The sequence below is a fragment of the Lonchura striata genome, chromosome 2 (assembly GCF_050655825.1).
Source record: "Lonchura striata isolate lonStrDom1 chromosome 2, ASM5065582v1, whole genome shotgun sequence".
NCBI lineage: Eukaryota > Metazoa > Chordata > Aves > Passeriformes > Estrildidae > Lonchura > Lonchura striata.
Genome location: NC_140704.1, coordinates 86,763,129 through 86,776,354, shown reverse-complemented (window position 1 = coordinate 86,776,354; position 13,226 = coordinate 86,763,129).

The window sequence follows — 13,226 nt, the reverse complement described above, 5'->3', positions numbered from 1 at the left end:
CTGTCATCTGTTTGTAATGTTTAATCAAAAAAATGGTGAAGCCTTCCGACTGTTTTCCTAGGATTTTTGTATAGCAACCTGCTGCTCCAGAAATCTCACACATGGGATGGAATCACTCTACAGCAATACAGGCTGGGCACCAGCTGGATGTTTGCAGAGAGGGGATGGGGAATCCTGGTGTACAACAAAGACTTTAAGTGAACATGGGCAAGCTGTCTGCCTCTGCAGGGAATGCCCGACAGCTGTGGCAGCAAGAGCATAGCCAGCGAGCCAAAGGTTTAAAGCTCCCCTCTGTTTAAACCTGTTTAGGGTTTCACAGCTGGACTGGTGCACGTGCCTGTAGGCTTCCTAGTGAAAGAAATACATCACTGTCCTGGTGAAAGTCCAGTGGAAGGTTATCAGGAAACTCAGGGTACTGAATTAAAATCAAAATAACAGCCCATGATGGAAAGAAGAATTTTCAAAGGAGATCCTTTCATGTTTAGCATGGTTAGAAAAGCTTTATTTTATGGCACCTAAGAATGTTTATCCAAATTCTGGAGTTTTTGCTGTCATTACCCTCAAAACTCAAATAACACTTTTAAACAAACTTGGCTGTGCAGCTATTCAAGAACTTACTGGATGCAATCCTGTGCTATGTGCTCTAGGATGAGCTTGAGCAGGGAGGTTGGACGAGATGAGACCAATGGTGGTCCCTTTTCATCTTACCCATTCTGTGATTCTGTGTTTCTGTGAGAGCTTTTGAATAAGACCTGCTCCTGAAAATATCTAGAACCCAGAACTGCTGTGCCTTTAAGTATGTGGAGATAGAGGTAAACAAAAAACTCACGAAAAAGCAAAAAAAGCAAACAACAAAATGAGGGTTTGACTACACTATGGTATGGACAACCTGTATTTAAAACATTGAGACAGGCTACTGAGGGGATCACAGAATTCCAGATCAGTTCACTGCAGTATTTAAAAACTGTAATAATTACACAGGAGTGACCTGAAGCCATACATTTTCTAGAGGCAGACAAAGCTTGTCTTGATACTTGCAATTCACAGGAAATAAAAAAAAAAGAAAAGATGCAATGCTTGTCATTCTGAATATTCTGGAATTACATATCACACCACCTTAGGTGGAAGAGATGATTTGTATAAACCTATTTCACAGGTTATGGGCAATTGCTGTCTGCCATAGCCTTGGACAAAAAGATTGCTGTGACACTGAATGAAACATTTCAAAATAGGATGACATATATAGAAGGGAGGAGTCAACACTCCATGGTTGCAGGAGCTTCAACAGCATGTTTACTAAGATATAAAACTTGAATCAAACAAATTGAGTAAAAGCAATATTGGGATATTGCTGCAGAAAACCCAGGAAACACAAGCAATGTGCTTGTTATAAGCATTAGTTCAATACATCATGGTTTAATTGCTTGCACAGTGAATGAATGTGATCTCAAATACTTTTTAAACTGTAATATAATTGCTATGACTTTTATTATTAATGTTATGTTCCAGCTCCAATGTTCATATAGTTAAAAGTGATAATATTAATAGCACTGATTTACTTGTATCTATGCTAATAATATTGCATACATAGTTATGCTTTCAAATGTTTTTCTTAATGGTGTGAAATACCAGACTGGGAGACAGAGATGCCTGGTTGAAGACTGAACCACTGCTGGCAGAACATGACTTGAAGCAGTCTAAGTCACAGTGGCATGAGAAACATTCAGAGCATTTTTTAAATTATCCAGAATCATATTATAAAGTACAAAATTTCGCTGCCTACAGTTATTCTAAACAGTCCCAGCAAAGTGGCCACTGAGGCAAAATTAGTGAATGATTAGATGGCAAATCAGTTAAAAAGTCCTCTGGAAAAATAAAAGTTGGAGGGAGATATTGACAACTTACTACAAAATTTTCTTACATTTTCCACAGAGATCTGAACATTTCAGAGTGAAAGCCAAGCTGTAGAAAGACTAATGTAAAATCCTGGCTGCTTTTACATGAATGAAGGGACACCAGCATTGGAAAGACAGCAAAACATAAGAAAAGACAATTAAAAATAAGGAAATATTTTGCTATGTCTCAGAATAGGAGGAACAAAAGCAAGATATATTTCTCTCAAAGCAGTTGTTTCAGCATTTGAAACATAAAATAGAAAAATGCAGTCGGTACTGATCTTGTGCGCACTTTATCAACTGCTGTTGCACATTTCATGAAGGAAATTCATCTCCAATGGGACATATAAGTTTCAGGTTATGGCAATAGCATCACTTCATTTGCTGGAGCTGGGAGTGCCTCGGTCTGCTTCTCCGGGATCCCAGAGCTGCCAGTGCTGGGAGAGAGGCAACAAGCAGCTGGGAGTTTGTAACCCACACAAGCTGCACATCTGTTGAGCCTTACAGGTGTGTGGCAGGTTTATTCAGAACTGAAGACTGCACTCTTTTCATCACCCTGCACTGCTTTCCACTTCTATTCACCCTCACTTCACAACTCTCCTTGGGGTAGGAAATCAGCCCAAACATCCATGGCTTTTGCAGCTGGCCACACAGCACATGTTTCCCATGTCTTAACATTCTTCTGGAAAATGTTTGCAGCAGTTGGAAAATGGACAGCACATGTTTCCAAACTCCAAACAAAGGGAGTCAAATAGTTCTACGGCACGAGAACATCTGAGCCCATTTGAGTATTGATTCTTAATCTCCAGTGCACCTTGGATTTATCTGTGGAAAGCTTAGGGAGGGGTGTGATTCTAGACAAAACAGCAGAAGGAAATGAATGAAAATTACTGTGGAAGTGAAATCCCAAGGAAGTCCTAAACCAGACATCTCCTTCCTCATGATTTGCAGACAGCGTGCTTGTGCTGTTCTGATTCACCAATAATTATAACACTTCTCTCTTCCAGAGTGTTGTTGGAAAGGAAAAATATTTGCTGCTCCTTATGTCACTTAAGTTCTGCTCACTACAAATCATTTCTAGATGAGACAGAAAATAATACAATAACTGAAGCTTTGAGAAAGAAGAAATGGCACTTTTCATATTATTTCCTCCACTGCCTCGTATTGCTAATGGCATAACAGGGTCTGTTAAGAATCTGATAATATTATCTTTATACAGAAGTCTTTATACTATATGATTTACGTGATGCTAAATGTTTACAGCTAGAGTTAGAAGAAATTTTAGAAAAATATGATGACTGAACATTCCTGATAACTCAGCCATAAATCTCCATCCCCATATGTTGAGTAACAGAAGCAGAACTCTTAGTCAGGGTGCCCTGTACACAGACTGCAAGCACTACTGGCTTTAACATATGATTGAATACTTGCATTAAGACCTTTCACCAAAATGCATTCATTTACAAATAAAAAAATATATATATAAAATACCTTTTTGGAAGATTTAATACTCTGATCTAAATATTATATGGTGTTTTATAAATTACCAGAAGTAGTGAATTTGACAGATATTTTAGTATATGACATGGGAAAAATATTTGCCCCCATGCCCCAAGAATAGATAACAGAAAAAGAAAAATTAGCTAAATTTGTCAGCCATCCCAATAGTTTTTGAAAGGTTTTAGGATAACTTTCTTAATCTTTTCAGAAAATAAATATGTGCTCTTCCTTTAAAACACTCCAACCAAGGAAATATGAAACTCAAAGACTATACATAAAAATCATTATTTTACCCTCAAATAGTTGGAAGAAGTCCTTATTTTCTCTTTGAAAGCATTCCTGTGTTCATTCAGCGTCTATAGAATAGATAATGAATCAAATAAATAAAATTCTGAAATTTAGAGAGATAAATATGACTTTCTTCCCCATACCTCATCATGCTTCAAAGATTAAATAGACAAATGCAGTGCATAATGAGCATCTTTATTTTTTATATTTGAGTTGCAGACAGCAAAAAAATTAGAGGGTAGGAAGGGACCAAAATGCAGATCTTCTTTTCTCTGAATTTAAAATTCTGCTAGAATAAGAGGGAAAGACAAAATCTGGGATTTTTCCTATCTCCTCCAAGCCCTTCTGAAATCATGACTTTTAGCTTTGATCTTTTTTGTCTCCTTAAGCATACAACTCTACAAAATAATTTTGTTTATCATGTCTGAAAATATGGAAATATACACCTGATGAAGTTATGGCAAACAGTATGTTCTTTTAGAAACTTTCAAGGGAAAAGAAAGTTGATTTTTGAGTCTTATATAGATCACTTACCTAAACCTTTATTAGTATTCAGAAATTAGTATTCAAGTGGCTGAAACAAAAGATGATGGTGTCTAATATATGTAAGTTTTTCTATTTTCAGGCAATAGCTAAAGAAAAATAAGTGCAAAAGGGATGCTGTATCACAAAGCTAGTACACCAGGAAAAAGCTAGATGCAGAACAAGGACCTTTGATTAAGAGTCTGTGATACACTACTCCCCAGAATGTACTGCAGTGACAGGTCTGTGCCCAGAATGAAGACAGGTCTTTAGCTTGCCAATAAAAAGATCCTCTTAATTAAAGATTTTTCTCTGTATTTTTCTTATGCCATTTTTAAAAAAATATTTGGGAAAATGTATGGAATTGCTCTGTGCAGTATTTTGGTATTTAATATTTGTATATTTTCTGCAATTTTTACTTTATTTTTGTTTATATGCATGTTACAGCTCAGTGCATTTTTAAAACAGGCAAGTATTTTCTTATTTATTTCTGAATAGAATAAAGCAATATTTTTTTTAAAAATGAGGAAAATATATGTACTACATTTTGTTGTTCCTTCACTGTTCTCATAGATCTTTGTCAGTTACTCCCCTAAACAAATCTGCCCTTTCCACAACCATGAAAATAGCCCCTTCACACTGCTGCATACATTTCAGTAATTTATTAGGCTGTCCTTATTTGTTTAGTATTATCTCATTTGTTTGTCCTATAGGCTGTCAATTATTTTTAACTGTAGCCAGTCCCGTACATTGATTTAACTTCTTAAGTGTAAAGGCTTAAGATAATTTCTTTTCACAGAGAAACAAGGCTCTGCTGCTTCCAGTGTTTGATGCCTATTTCATCTGAGGCAGATGCTTGGAGCCTCTGAGTTATGCTTCCTTTTACTTGAATGCATTTAATTTAGCAGTCTTTCACAGTAGTTTAATTCATTCCAGCTAGTTAATGAACATTCATACCACCACTATAGATTTATTTTTCCTCTAAAAATCAGTAAAATGGCTATAATAAAAATCATTTCACCAACACTTGCTGCTAAAAGTCTTCAATGGAATTTGAAAATTAGTTTGGGAGTGAGCCCATGTTCAGAACCAATATAAAAAAGAAGGTATTTTATAGCAAAATATACCAGTCAGCAAAATCTGAAACAATAGGAGAAGGCTACAGACTAGAGGCAACTCTAAATAGTAAACTAATATTTGTTTTTAATATATGCTGTTCAGTCTGCATGTGACAGTCTCACTTAGGTTCTCTTCCAACAAAATTTTGAAATTCCATATTCGTTATTCAGTGTTCAGTGTTTTTTAACTGAACATTAATGACTGCCATATTTTTTCCAGCTATACAGCACAGCTCAATTTAAAACTCAATTTACTGAAGGATGGGTTATACAAACAGCCTTTTGGGAAATAGATTTTTGAGCAGGGATGGAGATCTTGGTGATACCAAGGATGGATGTTCTACCTCAAGGACATCTGTGACACAACCTCCCCATGGGCAAGCACAGCTTCTGCTGGGAAAGGCTTGCTGAATTTCCAGAAGAAAGACTTGGCAATGCTCATTTCTATATAATCACTAGGCCATTCTCTGAGGAATACCCCACTATCAAAAACCTAAAATTATTCTTTAGACAAATTACAGTAAGACAAAAAAGTAAATTATTTGTGATCTCCAAAGTGCTGCGATTTCTTCATCCTTCAAAGTAAACTTCGTAACTGGAAACATCTCACATTATTGGTGAAGTAAAGGGAGACAAAAAGAAAAGAAAGCTACTTAAAATGAGATTATATATGAGACTTTTTCTTGTTCTGTTCTTTCTACCTTACACACCTCGGGGATTTCCAGTCTGCTCTGTGATGTGCCAGGAAGAAATTCTCCTTGAAAAGGACTACCATATTATCTTTTTATAGCCAATGTGAGCTCTGCTATAGCATCCAGACATGTAATCTTTCTTTATGAAATTAGTTGTTCTTCATTGTTCATGACATGGCTTTGTCCTGTTAGGTCAAGATCTTTTTTGATATGACTTCTATGTTTTATACAAGTGCTGTGGGGATGGAACTGACATCAAAAGAGGAAGGATGAATCTGGAGCAAGATACATGTCTATGCTGCCATACTGCAGCTCATTAAATATCTTTCTGGGTTAAAATATGGTCTTGGTGGAAACATCTAACTAAGGTAACTTTGTAGTTCACGATCTGCAGCTAACTGCAGTTGAAATCATAATGAATTATCTGTCTTAAAATTACAGTGTTATTATAATAGAATAGAACAGGCTGTTTCAGTTGGAGGGAACCTACAACAATCATCCAGTCCAACTGCCTGACCACATTAGGGCTGACCAAAGTTTTAAGGCAGGTTATTAAGGGCACAGTCCAAATGCCTCTTAAATACTGACAGGCTTTGGGTTTTGACCACCTCAGCAGTGTTTGGCCACCCTCTCAGTAAAGAAATGCTTCCTAATGCCATCTGAATCTCTCCTTGTGCAGCTCTGAACCATTGCCAGGAGTCCTATCACTGAATCCCAGGCAGAAGAGCTCAGCACCTCCCTCTCCCCTTCCTTCTGCAGGGAGCTGTAGAGAGCAACGAAATCACCACTCAGACTCTTTTTCTCCAAACCACCAAAGCTCAAAGTCCTCAGCCACTCCTCACAGGACATTCCTTCCAGCCCTATCATCAGCTTTCTTATCCTCTTCTGGGAACATTCAAGGGCCTTTACAGCTTTCTTAAATGGTGGGGCCCAGCTCAGCACTGCACCCAGCGCTTGGGCTGTGCCAGCACTGAGTACATCAGGATAACCACATCTCTTGGCTGGATGGTGATGCTGTGTGTGATGCCCTCCAGGAGGAGGTTTGGGCTCTGGGCTGTCACAGAATGCACTGCTGACTCACACTGAGCTGCTGGTGCTGACCAGCACCCTCAGATCTCCCTTCCTACAGGGCTGCTCTCCAGCCTCTCCTCTCCCAGTTTATAGTTGCGTCTGGTGTTTTTCCATCCTAGGTGCAGGATCCATCACTTTGACTTGTTAAATTTCATCCCATTTATCATATACAGCCCAGTGTGTCAACCTACCTATATCCCTCTGCAAGGCATCTTGTCCTTTAAGACAGTCAAAGGCACCTCCCAGTTCAGTCTCATGAGCAAACGTGCTAGTGATGCATTCAACTCCTGCTCCCAGGCTGCTCACAAGCACACTGGGCAGAACTGGCCAAGAGTGAAACCCAGAGGAACACTGCTGGTGACCAAGTGTCACACAGCTGCAGCCCCATGCACTACGGCTCTGTCAGCCTTGCCCTTTCACCAGCTCTTCATTCAAGCACTGTGCTCATCCCACAGCTGGATAACTTACGTGGAAGGATGTTGTGAGGAACAAAAAAACTTATTAAAATCAGGCCACTGCCTTCTCTTCACTCGCTAAGATTTATCATAGAAGGATATAAAATTCAATTTCTTTTTCCTGTTGTGAACCCATTTTGACTTTTATTGCTGGTGGCTGGCTCAACACCACTTTTCTAAGCACTCCATAACACATTCCTTGCAGTTGATGATCCGGTGTACCTAGACTTGCACTCAGAATTCCAATGGTGATGTTTTTTCAAACTGGAGGCAAGAGCAAGCTGATGAGTTTTTCAGGCTTTTTCCACCTCTCAGTTCATAACACTAAATTGTGTTTTTTAACATATGCTTATCTCTGATTATTTTTAAAAAAGGGAGGAAGGAGGAGCATATGGCCCCTTATTTTTGCAGCTAATCAAAATAAAAAACATGTAGCAAGAAGCCTGTGGACATACTGGAATGAAAAAGAGACTCATAAGGACAAACAAAATGTTATACACGCACCACACTTTTGAAAGTTCAGTAAAAGTTAGCAATCTCATTCTACATGACTGAGCCAGATGCAAAGTACTATTAATTAAAAGGGAAATAAAAGTTATCTTGATAGATCCAACATAGGGAATATGCATTGAAGATATGCATAAACGGTAAAACTCCTCTGAAACACAGATCCTAGTTCTCATTTGTCCTTAATGGTGTTGTTGAGTTATAACAATCTACTCATAGGTTTGGTTATTTAGTCAAATAATAAATCAAATTACATACCATTTTCTAATAATTACTTATCTTCTTTTACTTTATGAAATTTCTACAGTGGGCATGAATTGCATGAAGAGTTCAGTGGTGGTATGATGTTACTCTTTTCCAAGCCAAAACTATTTATTTGCTGGTGTTTTAATTCTTTCTATTTCTGGATAAACACTGTCTTATAAAAACAGATACTCAAATATTTAAAGATAACTGTGCTTCTTTTTTTGATTCCTGTTCCTGTACTTTGACTAACAGCTGTCACACATGAGCTGTTAATTTCTTGATGCTGTGTACTGGCACAGTTATTTGGAGGATTCAGAAGTTAAAGATGTAAGACAAATTCTTAATATTTTCTAGTTACTCAAGTCACAATTTCAGGTATTTCTTATGTCTGCTATATTATATTTCTTGTACTTCTCTTGCTCAGCAGACACTCCTGTGCTGCAAAGTCATTTTGCTCATTTACATTTCCTTGAGTGTGTTAAAAATGTCATTTATTTTAAACCACTGCTCTCTTGATAGAGCTCCTTGTGATAGTTCTGTCTTCTTGGGTTTAGGTTAACCTCTCACATGCAAGATAAAAGCTGACCTGTGACAACTTCTGTGAGGTTGTTCAGATCCTGCAGCTGTTTCATAAAGCAGAGTGTCAGTGGGGTGGGATAAGGGAAAGAGGGGTATAAGTTTTTGTTGTTGTTGCTAGTACATAAAACCATTTCTTCAGTTCAACAGTTTGTTACCAGCAGACCCTGGCAGTCACCACATGGGATCACATGCTTGGCAGCCCTCTGTTTGATGGGGCACCACTTACAAACAGCATCAGCAGTCGCGAAAAGCAGTATTCAAATGCGTTCAGAGTTACCCTTCAGAACTAAAATAAGTGTTCTTGGTTTTTACACTGTGTTGCTCATATAAATGTACATGTATTTGAAATTTGAAATGTATGTTATGCAACATTATACCCCTGTTAGGAAAATGGCCTAAGGGCTTAAATATAGCCAAAGTAGTTGCATTGAAATCTCCCATAATCTGAAGAGAAAGTAATTACAATACTGTTATGTTCCTTTTAGAAGCATATATCCCCCTGTGTGTTAGTCTATTCCCAGTACAGTTTTACAGTTTTTTTCAGCTTGGCTCTTCTACAGCAACGCTGCATGAAATTCTTCTGGCTGGTCTCAATCATATGTTTGGGAATTAATTATTTTAAAGGAAAATTAAGCTATCTTTAAAGAGAAATTTTAAGATGTAAAGGTCCCATTTTGCACCTACTCTTTGAGGTTTCAATATTGTATTTGACTTGACTTACACTAGTTGCTGGAGAAATCTGCTATTTTAAAATAAACATTCTTGCCCAAAGCTGTATGAATTTGCACCCAGTATTCCTTTGTTCAATGGTACACTTTCTCCGCTGCAGAGCTTTGAGGGAAGAATCTCTGGAAAAAAAAAAAAAAAAAAAAAAAAACCAAAACAACAAACCAGACTGCTGTTAATTTCTGCATTGGTATTTACAATAATTTCACTATATTTTTAGTAGTTACTATATCATGACCAAACTAGTTAAACCAGTATTTTTTTACTTACAGTTAGTCTTTCTTTCTTGCCATTGTATATTTCATATTATTGCAAGATCCAACCCTGTAAAAGGATCCTTTTTCCTAGAATAAATAAAATTTAAAATTTAATTAATAAGAAATTAATTATTGTGAGATTCAGGTTAATTTCTTGATTCTGTGGGGTAACTTTGCTTGCAGTAGGCTTGCAGGTTTTGAATTACTGTTTTCAGAAGCACAGGGAGCACAGGCTGTTTTGCAGAAACCAGAGTATAATAAGGAAACACTACACTTGAAGCATTACCAACCGTAGAAGACAGGCTGCTCTCCCCTTCCACCCAACCTGCTGATAGTTGCTGCATGGTTCTTACCATGTGAAGAATTTTGTTCTTGTTCCCCAGAAAATACTGCTATGATAACTTATTATTGTATCACCAGGTATTGAAACTTTCTGCCACTTCTTCCCAACTGCAAACTGAGATTCTAAATCTAAAAGAGAAAAAACCACAAACAGGTGTGCAATGTCTTTTTGCAAAGGTGGAAGCAAACTTTTGAGCATCCCTTAAAAGATTTTAAATAAAAAATTAAAAATATTTAACAGCATTACTTGTAGAAAAAAATCACCTTTAATGAAAGATAATTTTTGATTCCTTGTCTTTATATAAATGTACTTAAATTTTCAAACAATAAATTCTGTCTACATACATGTTATATTTCCAAGCACCTGATACCTCATCCTTATGAATTACATTTGAAGACCACATGTTAACAAATGTAATTAAAATGTAGTTTTGTTCTTTTATCAAGACTTCTTTCGCTTGCCTATGGTTAATTTATTCTGCAGCCTCATACAACTGCAAGCAATTATTGGTTTCCTCTGTGCAGAGAACTATTGGAAGCAGCCTCATCTCTTCCATTACTGGCATAAAGCACTTTTATACTTGTACTTTTAGTGTTACTCACTCCTGACAGATGCCTGTCGATCCTGATCTGAAAGGACTTTAGCAATGAAGACTTTACACCCACTCTATCCCACACTTCTGCTGTTCTTGGCAGTTAAATTCTTTCCTGAATATCTAATCAGAATATCCTCTGCAAAGGTCCACTACTTCTTGCTGTATTTGGACAAAGAAGAAATTACAACTTTTGCTTACTCTGACTCCAGTGAAGCTAATGAAAAAAAATTACAAAATTACTGAAAGTTATGAAATAAATTAAATTCAGCAGAAGGTGGTGACAAGTAATCCTATGCAGGAGTGATAAACATCATGAAGATGGATGGGATGAATTGAAATATGTCCCTACCAATTATGCAGAAAAACATACAAGAGACTATGGAGGATGATGAGAAGACTGACATCACAGTGTCAAGGTAGTGTGAAAAAAGATAAACATCACTCTGGAAAGTATAAAAAGACAGGCTATAAACAGGAAAGTATAAACATAAGGCCTAGGTTAGCTTATTCTACTAGGAAAGCTTTATTTTCCAGAAAGATGTAAAGCAATTAATGGAACTTTGATGATAAAAATGAAAAGCAGCTAAAGTGTTGTATATATCATCTGAAAAAATTAAACAAGCTGTGGGACTTCCTAGCTTAAAGAAGAGAAAGCTTAAGAGGAAAATGACAGCCTTCATCTCATAGATGAAATAGAAGCAGTAAAATATATGATCATTTGAAGAGGTTGCAGTTGTTCTCTTGTTTTTTTATAACATCTTTTCCATCAGGCAATCATAAAAATGTTTTCTGGAAGTTTTCTGACATGGTCCTATGTCTGGAGTGTCAGGACAGAGGTTGACTTGCCATCCTGGACACATACATCGACCTGCTTTGAGGGTGTCCTCAGAGCTGTCAAGACTTGAGTCCATCTTCACTTCCCTGCATCCCTCTCCCCTGGGACACACCCTAGTTTGGCCTCCTTGTGCCCCCAGGCATCTCCCGTGGCCTGCTCAGAATTCTGAAACCAGAATCCTTAAGTGGATTTTTGTCAGCAGCATCCAGTCTTTGACTGGGTCATACTGACACGAAGGATTCCATTATTTGTTGTCTTGTTGTGTGCACACTTTCTTTCTCTCCAAAGCTGTGACCCTGGCCTCACTAGCATGAACAGCTTTCAGAAACATTTCATACTAAACAGAAACACTGGGGCAAAGCTTCCTCAGCTTCCAAACAGACAGGTGAATGACGTGTGCATTCCCACCGCATTGCTATGAAAATCAGTGCCCAGCATAACATGCTGATCCTTGCAACACTAGAAGCTACCAAAAAAAAAAACAAAGATAAATTAAAAATCAATTATTTTAAAACTAATATTGAAAAATTCTTTCAGACTTTCTGCAATGTCAAATTGTCATGAGATTTATACCACCTGCATTGCATTCTTCCATTAAAACAGTTTCTATGTAGGGCCAGGGACAGGATATTTCACTCTTTGTGTGTGGATGTCCTGTTGTGGATTAGGAAAGGCATGAGGTAATATAGAATAACCTCAGGGTCCTGGCCATGTCCCTCCTGGCTACTGTAAAAATTAACCCTGCCCTGGCTGGAACCAGGACTCAAGTTATGGAAGAAAAATGCCCTCTATAACAGTAGGAAATGTAGCTTGTTCTTTAATATTATTTCACTGTATCTAGAGCAGCCACCACTGAAATAAAGAAAAAAAAAATCTTTAATTTGGTAGCATAAACATCATAAAGAGGCATTAGGGACCAATTTCAGTAATTAATTTTCATACTATTACCATAATTAAAGATAGCTAACTTTTACCATAACTAATGACGGCTTGCTAACTGAAGATAAACACTGTATAACAAAATATCCATGTTGGCCTTCCTTCATTTTAAAGCAATAATATAATTCTCAACAAATAAGATTTGATTCCTTTATATACTTCCCAGATGAGCAAGCTGGTGAATGAGGATACTGACAGGGCCAGAGATTTGAAAGAAACCTTAGATAATAGAATTGGAAGGGGTCCACAGAACTCATACTATTAATCCCCCATATGCATGTTTAATATCATTGCTGTGAGTAATTCTGAGAAATTAAGTGGAGGAGCTCACTTGAGTAAACAAAAGGATATATGTTTATAGGTTTGAGAAAACATTTTTAATTACTAAGCCACAATTTTTAATTTTTCTTAAGTAAGTTAAGTTGCTGATTTAAGGAACTCTGAACTGGGCAACCACTTTAAAGCAATAAGTTCCACATATTAATCAGTAAAAATGGCAATAGAAAATGAAATTTTAAAAAAACCCCTCCAAACGTTTTCAGATAGTGGTTTTGTACATTTAAATAGCAAGCATTAAGACAACCATCAGTGCAAACAAATTAATAGCAGAGTGTTTTTTACGCCAAGATTTATTTGCCTGGAAATTTTCAAATACTTC